Raw genomic sequence first — 7,679 nt, 5'->3', positions numbered from 1 at the left:
TCTATTCAAATACTCCAATAAGGGTTGATATAAATGACTGCATCTCAAAACTGTAACTTATGCTTGTTTGGAGATTCTAGCAGGGGAGTGCAGCTATCAGGAACCCTTGACTAAAGAACAGGACACTCCTATATGGGATGGTTGTCCTCTTCCATCAAGTGTGCAGCTTCAGGAGAGATGCACATGGAGCAGTGAAGGAGGTAGGGGACATCTGCCTAGCCAGCCAGATCAACCAAATCAACACTGGAAATCAATGGGGTGACAGATGTCGCAACCAGACCGCTCTCACATCCAAAAGAGTAACTAACAATGTATACTCAATAAATGTATTCTAAATATGTTAAGATCTTATGCTTCCATATTGTTGTAGGCTCCCAATAATTAAGATTTGATACCTGCCATGGCTGTATATTCTGATGTTCCTGCCTCCCTCTGTTTGACTTAACCCAAGATTTAGAGGCTTGCATGGCATGTAAACTGTTTGCAATAGCATGGACAGAATTGTAGATGCTATAACTATGACCAGTCATGCTCATTTCAAAGAAAGGTCCAGGGAGACTCTCAAGCCTCTCTTCTCTGGTACAGCTTCCCTCAACATCCTCGTCACTTGGCAATGTGCAACCGAAGGCTTGCTCCCAGAATGTCTGGATGAAGCTATCACTCTTTGCATCATGAGGCCTGAAGTTCTGAAGAAATTTTTGAAATCCGGGTACTTCTTGGGAGTGAACTGTGAGTGCCAAAGCACCATGAAAGCTTTGAATAGACCAACCCTTATGGATGTGTACTGCTGAGATATCCATCTGAGCTGCCATAATCCACACTTTACTATGTGGTGCCTTGTCAAATGATTCTCCTTGATACAGCAGCCCCCTCAAACACATAATAGCTTCGGTTTCTCCATGAACAACAACAACGCTGGCTTTGCTCCCCATAATAGTGCTATATGTTTTCTGCCAGCTCTCTTGCACGCTGAAATATTCTGTAAAAGAATGGAAAGCGGAAACTCTTCCTATGAAGGCGGAACATATAGCGCTCTGCAAAAGTATTGGTAGCAGATTCTTCAGAAAAAAATCTCCACTGCCATTATCCATGGTGATTAACCCTACCCATGTCCATCTGAAATGTAGCAGTAATTGGACAATCCCATTATATTGGTGGACTTCATCTGGGATCATCTGATATAGAACAAGGGAACTGGTCTGATCATTCACCATGGGGGAAAAATCACCGTAGCTGAACTAAAAAGACAAAATGAACAGATGGTTTAGAAGTGAAATTGAAGTTTATTAGAGAAGTATGTTATCCTAACATGGATTCCAAAGAGGGTACATACACATTTATGGTCTGGAATCTGTGTGATCTATATTAACATTTTACCTGTGGTAGCTTGTAGATGTCCAACAGGGCTGCCAAATGGCACGATATTTCAGCACCTAATCCGCTAATGGCTGCTATCAAATTGCTAGGAATTTCACATTCATAGTTGGGGACAAAATGATGAAATGTGGAGAGAAGTTCTATTGCAGTGTAATAGGCCCTTCTTGCTGTATAGTAGCTCTCCAAAACATGGAATCCCAAAGAAACATTAGGTAAGATTTCTGGATTTGCATTGATCTCATTAACAGCAAATGTCAGTGCCAGTATATGCTGGTAATTCTTTGTCACTAGTCTGCAATTAAAGATAAAAAATCAAATGATGTTTCACAAAGCACCATTGTGAACTCATCTCTTGTGGCGCAACTGTGTGTTTGACATTAGGGTTTTCCAGCAGCTTCCTTTGCGTAAAGGGAAGTCTGAGAAGAGAAGTTTCTTTTGCCATGCAGATCCAATCCACCATTTTGGCTGGCTGCCTTCTCCAGTCCCCTTTCTGGGTAACCTCTCTCTGAGGAGGTTGCTTGCCATTTTTGGAAAGGGGGAGGGGGGATGTCATCTGTGCTCTATTGCAAATGCAATACACCACAACATTTTTGCAAGAAAATAACAAAAATAGCTCTTCATTTCTGGCTAGAAGAGCTGTTTGTGTGAGCCGAGGCAGGTTCAAATAAACCAGCAAACCAAAAGCAAGAATGATGCTTCCCAAGTTCTTTTGTAGGGAAAGCAGAAAGAGCAAAAAAGTCATGTTTTAACAGGTTTCAGAAGCCATGGAGTTTTGATGACCTGGGGCACAGTTTCTTTGGAAGCACCTAAAATAAGTGCACAATGAACAACAAAACCTGGTGGAAAGGTAAGCTGGTTGCAAGGCAGACTACAAGTGAGCAAATGGCCTCGGTTAGGCAACATTTTATCGTATTTGTTCCCATCTTTTATCATTCTGAAAGATGTGTTGCATCAGCACACCTGCTCTATACAGTTCAACATCATAGCACCACTAAAACATTGTGAGAACTTCACAAAGAAGATGATAGTGGGGAATGCAACCGGCATGCAAGGGTCTGTAGTGATTCCTGTCTTTATCTTCCTGACTCTCCCACAATAGGAAACTGGCCGCTTCCGCGACGCCCATTAACGACGTCTGGGTTGTAAAACGCTGCCCCCCAGGCTGCCGCAGACAGGCGCTGCTGACTGCGCCTCTTCCCCAGGGCTGCCAGGTTACCTTAAACAACAACCCTTAAAGGGTTGTTGTTAGTGGAAGCGCCTTCCCGGGCGGCATCGCGCAAAATCATTGAAGACAGCAGCCTGCCTTCGCTTCATTGTTAGGTAATTGCTGTCGTTGTTAAGCGTCAAGAGTTCGGCCTTCACACCGTCCTCCGACCTCCAGGGTTGGAGGGCAGCGCAGGGCTGCAACGTTTCCAGCAGGCTTAATGCAGGACAATCGCGGAGTGGGTGGGGATCGGGAAGAGTATGCTCCATTACGCGGAGCCTGCCATCTGTCAGACCCGCCACTGCTCATGCGAATGGAATGAAATTTCACGCCAGAACTCTTTGGCGGCGTATTTTCCTGGCCGTAGCGAAACGGCCTATGATAGTAATGCTCCCAAACACTTTTCTCTCATGTTTTTGTGAATGTATTACTTTATCATTCATAATACATATTATGGATAATATTTGCTAACCCTTTAGATGCAGATATTTCAAAATCTGTTATGTCCGCGTGACAGAGAAAAGAACCCAAGTTAAAATGAATTGATTGATTTTGTCAGTATTCAGTGTGGTGATTAAATGCAGTAATATATCAAGATGGAACAAGGAAGTCGTTGAACCAAACACTCTTCAAATGCAGTGCTATGCAAAATATATATTGAAGCTTTGCCTACTTAAAAATCATGAATTTTTGAAGATAAGTAATATTTGATCCTGATTTCTGGTAGCCGGCTCAGCCTTCTGTCCTTATGAGGTCAGTAAAATGCATATCCAGTTTGCTGGGGATAAAGTGTAGATGACTGAGGAAGGCAATGGCAAACCACCCCCTAAACACAGTATGTCTACCAACCAGCATAATATGATTTCACCCCATAGGTCAGTGAGGACCCAGTGCTTGCACAGGGGAAGGCCTTTTCCTAACATAAATATTATCATAACAGATTATAGCTTTGGTTTGTATTGTTGGAACATACATACATACATACATACATACATACATACATACATACATACATACATACATACATACATACATACATACATACATACATACATGAAGGAATATAGAATACTTTTATGAAGATTCAGAGAGGCAGTCTAAGAGAACAAATTCCTTCTCTGGGAACAAGAATTTAAATAGCTTGGATTGCAAGCTGAAACTATGTGGTAAAGTGAATGGAAATACTTGCCCAGCTATCAGGAAGGGACTAGAAAGATTACTCCTTGGATAACCTGAATTACACCCTGAAGGTTTTGAGGACCTACACCTTAATTTGATTGGAGAGAAACATTGTGATAAATTGTGTAAAAAATATCTGCTCACATTTAAAAATCCAACCCGTCTTTCTGAGGCTGGTGAAATGAGTACCCAGCTTGCTAGGGGTAAAGTGTAGATGACTGGTGAAGGCAATGACAAAGGTAAGAAAGAGACCAGGATGAGATAAAAATGAGATCAGGGATCTCATGTGCGTTATTGTGGGAGAGACAGAAAATCAAATAGTATAGAGTGTGTGATAAATTAAGACACCAGATCGGGTTCAGGGACTTTTCTCCCTCCCTGTCATACCACTCTGCTTCTCAAAAAACAGTTGGATACAACCTTTAAGATTTGGAAAGGACTTTTGAGATGCATCTTAAAGTACCACTTTAATTTTCAAGCAAAGGAAAACTCTGGATCAGTTGACACTCCTACATCAAAGGGGTGAGCAAAACAAAACAGTATGAATTCCTTACATGGGAGATCCAGAATCTGGAATCGGATATTCATAGAAGAAATATTCATCATCCAAAATTAGTATCACTTGAGACATACTGGCACCAATCATGAAGTCCCCTCTCCTGTAAGACTTGTGTAAAGTATGAATAGGTTCTCTGACGGAACACTTAATGTCATGGACCAGAAGTTCAGCCCAAGGTATCTGCAGCAGCAAGACAATAACCTGCAACACCATCATTGTGACTCCACTTCTCCTCTGGTTGCAGTTCTCAAAACTGGCTGACAAAGCCATGCCATTATAATTGTTTCAGCTACATGAACCCATTTAGAATGACTGTTGATTTCACTGACCGAGTGATTGAAAGACCTTACTTGACAGCTTTCAAAATGTGGTGGGGAAGGATTGGTTTGAAAGAGCCTTTTCTCCTTAAGTCCATCTTGGAGAGTCCAGCAAGAGAGTTCATAATTATGGCCCAAATAGGTTATTTGGAAATGATCAGCTTCTAGAGATCCACAGGGAACTCAGGCAAAAAGGGTAATTTCAGGGTATATCAATCAGAATTGCAATGCAAGTAATTAACCTTTCCTAAAATCTTGGGTCCTTTGTGGCACCACTCTCAAACTTGTAGAAAAAAAGAAAATAAGTTGGTGACAGCTGTTTTAGGAGTTTTAGTGTGCTAAACGGCTCAAGATGATCTCAAAATGATGCAGAACACAAAGTATCCCCCCCCCTAAATATGCACATATTTAAAAGAGTGTCACCTTGGAAACATGTTATCCAAAAGTATGAAAGTGGTGGAATAAAGTTGGCTGTGGGAAGAGGCTCTGTGGTGCTTATTATTAACAAAACATCCAATAGAACCAAAATCAAGAAGCGGTATGGAGCACCCCAGATCTCATAGGGCCATCAGATGTTACCATCAGATGGGAGAGCATCAAGAGTGCGATAGGGACGAGTAAATATTTTGCTCCCTCCATGAATCAGCTCACATATTATAATTATGTAAGGCACGCATATTTCAGGAAGAGAAAGATTTTTCCCTACTATGACAGAGCTTGACCCCCGGCCGTCCTTTCCTTTCTCAGCCGCTTGGCCAAACGATTGGTGTTTGGAATATGCTGCCACAGGAGGTGGTGATGGCCACTAACCTGGATAGCTTTAAAAGGGGCTTGGACAGATTTATGGAGGAGAAGTCGATTTCTGGCTACCAATCTTGATCCTCCTTGATCTGAGATTGCAAATGCCTTAACAGACCAGGTGATCGGGAGCAACAGCCACAGAAGGCCATTGCGTTCACATCCTACATGTGAGCTCCCAAAGGCACCTGGTGGGCCACTGCGAGTAGCAGAGAGCTGGACTAGATGGACTTTGGTCTGATCCAGCTGGCTTGTTCTTATGTTCTTATGTTTAGGCGCCTGTTGCTACTGCGACTGTTGGTGGCTCACGGCCTACCTCCTGGCTGCTTTTCCTTTTTACCGCTCGGTCGAACATCTAGGCGCCCATTGGCACGGTGGCCATTGGCAGCTCTCTGCTTTCCGCTGGGCTGAGTTGCTAGGCCTTTCCCACCCAGTCCCTCTGTGTGCAAGGGGTTCCTAGCCAATTCCCCGGCACATATGGGAATTCAGTTGGGAGAAAGGGGGATGAAGGTTGCCATTTTTGAGCACACTGCCTAACAATGAGGCAGGCGGCCATTTTGTGGTTGCATTACTTATAGGGCAGCCATTATCCAGAAAGTTTCTCAAAGCAAGTAAGGTGGCGCAAGCCACTCTTCTTGCGCTAGCGTGCCAGTTAACTAATCTTTAGGTTATAATAATAAGTGTTAGGAGGGGGGAGAAGTATGGGTGGTTTTACAGGAAGATTAATGAGGATCAACAGTTTTCTGTCAAAGTCAATCACAGGGGACATAGTGAGCCATGGCTCTCAAAGTTAGGAAGAATAACAGGGCATTTCAGCAAGGTCTGACCTCCACAGGGGGGCAAGGGCAGGAAGCACCTGTGGAGGAAAACCCTCGAGGTACGACCCAATCCAGGACACATAACAATCCTGCGGGGACAAGGTGAACTCCTTCTTTAGAACAGTCGCCTGGCCAGGAGGCATGCCCAGAGCTACCCATCCAGGCAGCTTTGTTAGTGCCACCTTCTGCTGACCACAGGGGTGCAAGCAATCTGACCATCTCCTCCTACCCTCCTTTGCCATATGCTCATTCATCATATTTGAGCCCCCATATGGCCCTGGGGTGGCCAGGTCTGTTAGCGTCTATGCCTTACTTTACCCAGTGGCCAGGGAATTTTGGGGGGGGGCTTGGCAGGCATACTCCTCCTTTTTGCTTCCTCAGGCTCAAGGTTCGAATCCTGACCTGGTCTTGGGGAATCATTTGCCACCGGGAGCAGGTGTGGCGGATCCTTCCAGGGAAATATCACCCCAGTGTATTTCTAGGGCTGCCCCAGAGATGTCTCAATTTGGAGAACATTAGGCCCCTTCCACTTTGAGTCTTCACCCAGATAGGGAGGCAGGACAGGACGGGGAGGCGGTTGGTCTGACTGGACAAACCACCAGGACTCGGTCCAGGACCAGACATAGGGGGGGAAAGGCTAATCAGTGCTCCAGGTCCTCCCATTGGTCCCCTAGCACTTCTTCATCTGGTAAGTCATCGACTGAAGATTCTGCACCGGTGGTGGGGGATTACTGGTGTGGTGGGAGCAGGTGTTTGGCTCTCCAGAAGGAGAAAGCTTAATGCAGGCAGACAGTCAGCTCCAGGAACTCCTGAAGGCCCAGGCTCTTCTTCAGCATGTGGGCTTTTTTCATGTGAAAAGGAGAATTTTCACTACTCAAGTTTTCTCTAAGAGCTACCCCTCAACAAACGAAAAGATTCCATTTTAAGCACCATTTTTAATGGGTGTGATTGAAAGGATATATGATCTAATCAGTTTCTTTCAGATGTTGGAGCAGTCTTTCAAGATTAAAAATTCCTGCTGTATTTCTCTCTGTGTCCTTTTTCCAAAATCCAAATTTATATTATTTTATTGAGGGTAGTAAAATGCACATTTTATGCCTGTCCTTGGACTTCTGGTTCTATAAGTTTTTTCTAAAGTAATTAATAACAACAACAACAACGACAACAACCTTTATTTGGCATTTAAAAATAGGTTCTAGAGCATTGCCAGACATTTTTGAAATACAAATCAAGAGTACATTCAAAGCGCAGTCAGGAAGACTATACAGGCATTACTTAGAAAGTTCTTGTCACTTGTAAAAGAAATGTTAAGCGCTTTTTCCAAGAGCGATGAAGATATCCTGTGTTGTTTTTAACAGAAGCTCCACAACAGAACAGTCAGAGTCACTTTCAGATTTGTCTAGGGCCAGCCTGGGGGAGAAATTCCT

Source organism: Sphaerodactylus townsendi, linkage group LG15 (genome assembly GCF_021028975.2).
Source record: "Sphaerodactylus townsendi isolate TG3544 linkage group LG15, MPM_Stown_v2.3, whole genome shotgun sequence".
Classification (NCBI taxonomy): Eukaryota; Metazoa; Chordata; class Lepidosauria; order Squamata; family Sphaerodactylidae; genus Sphaerodactylus; species Sphaerodactylus townsendi.
This window is presented reverse-complemented; position numbering follows the sequence as displayed.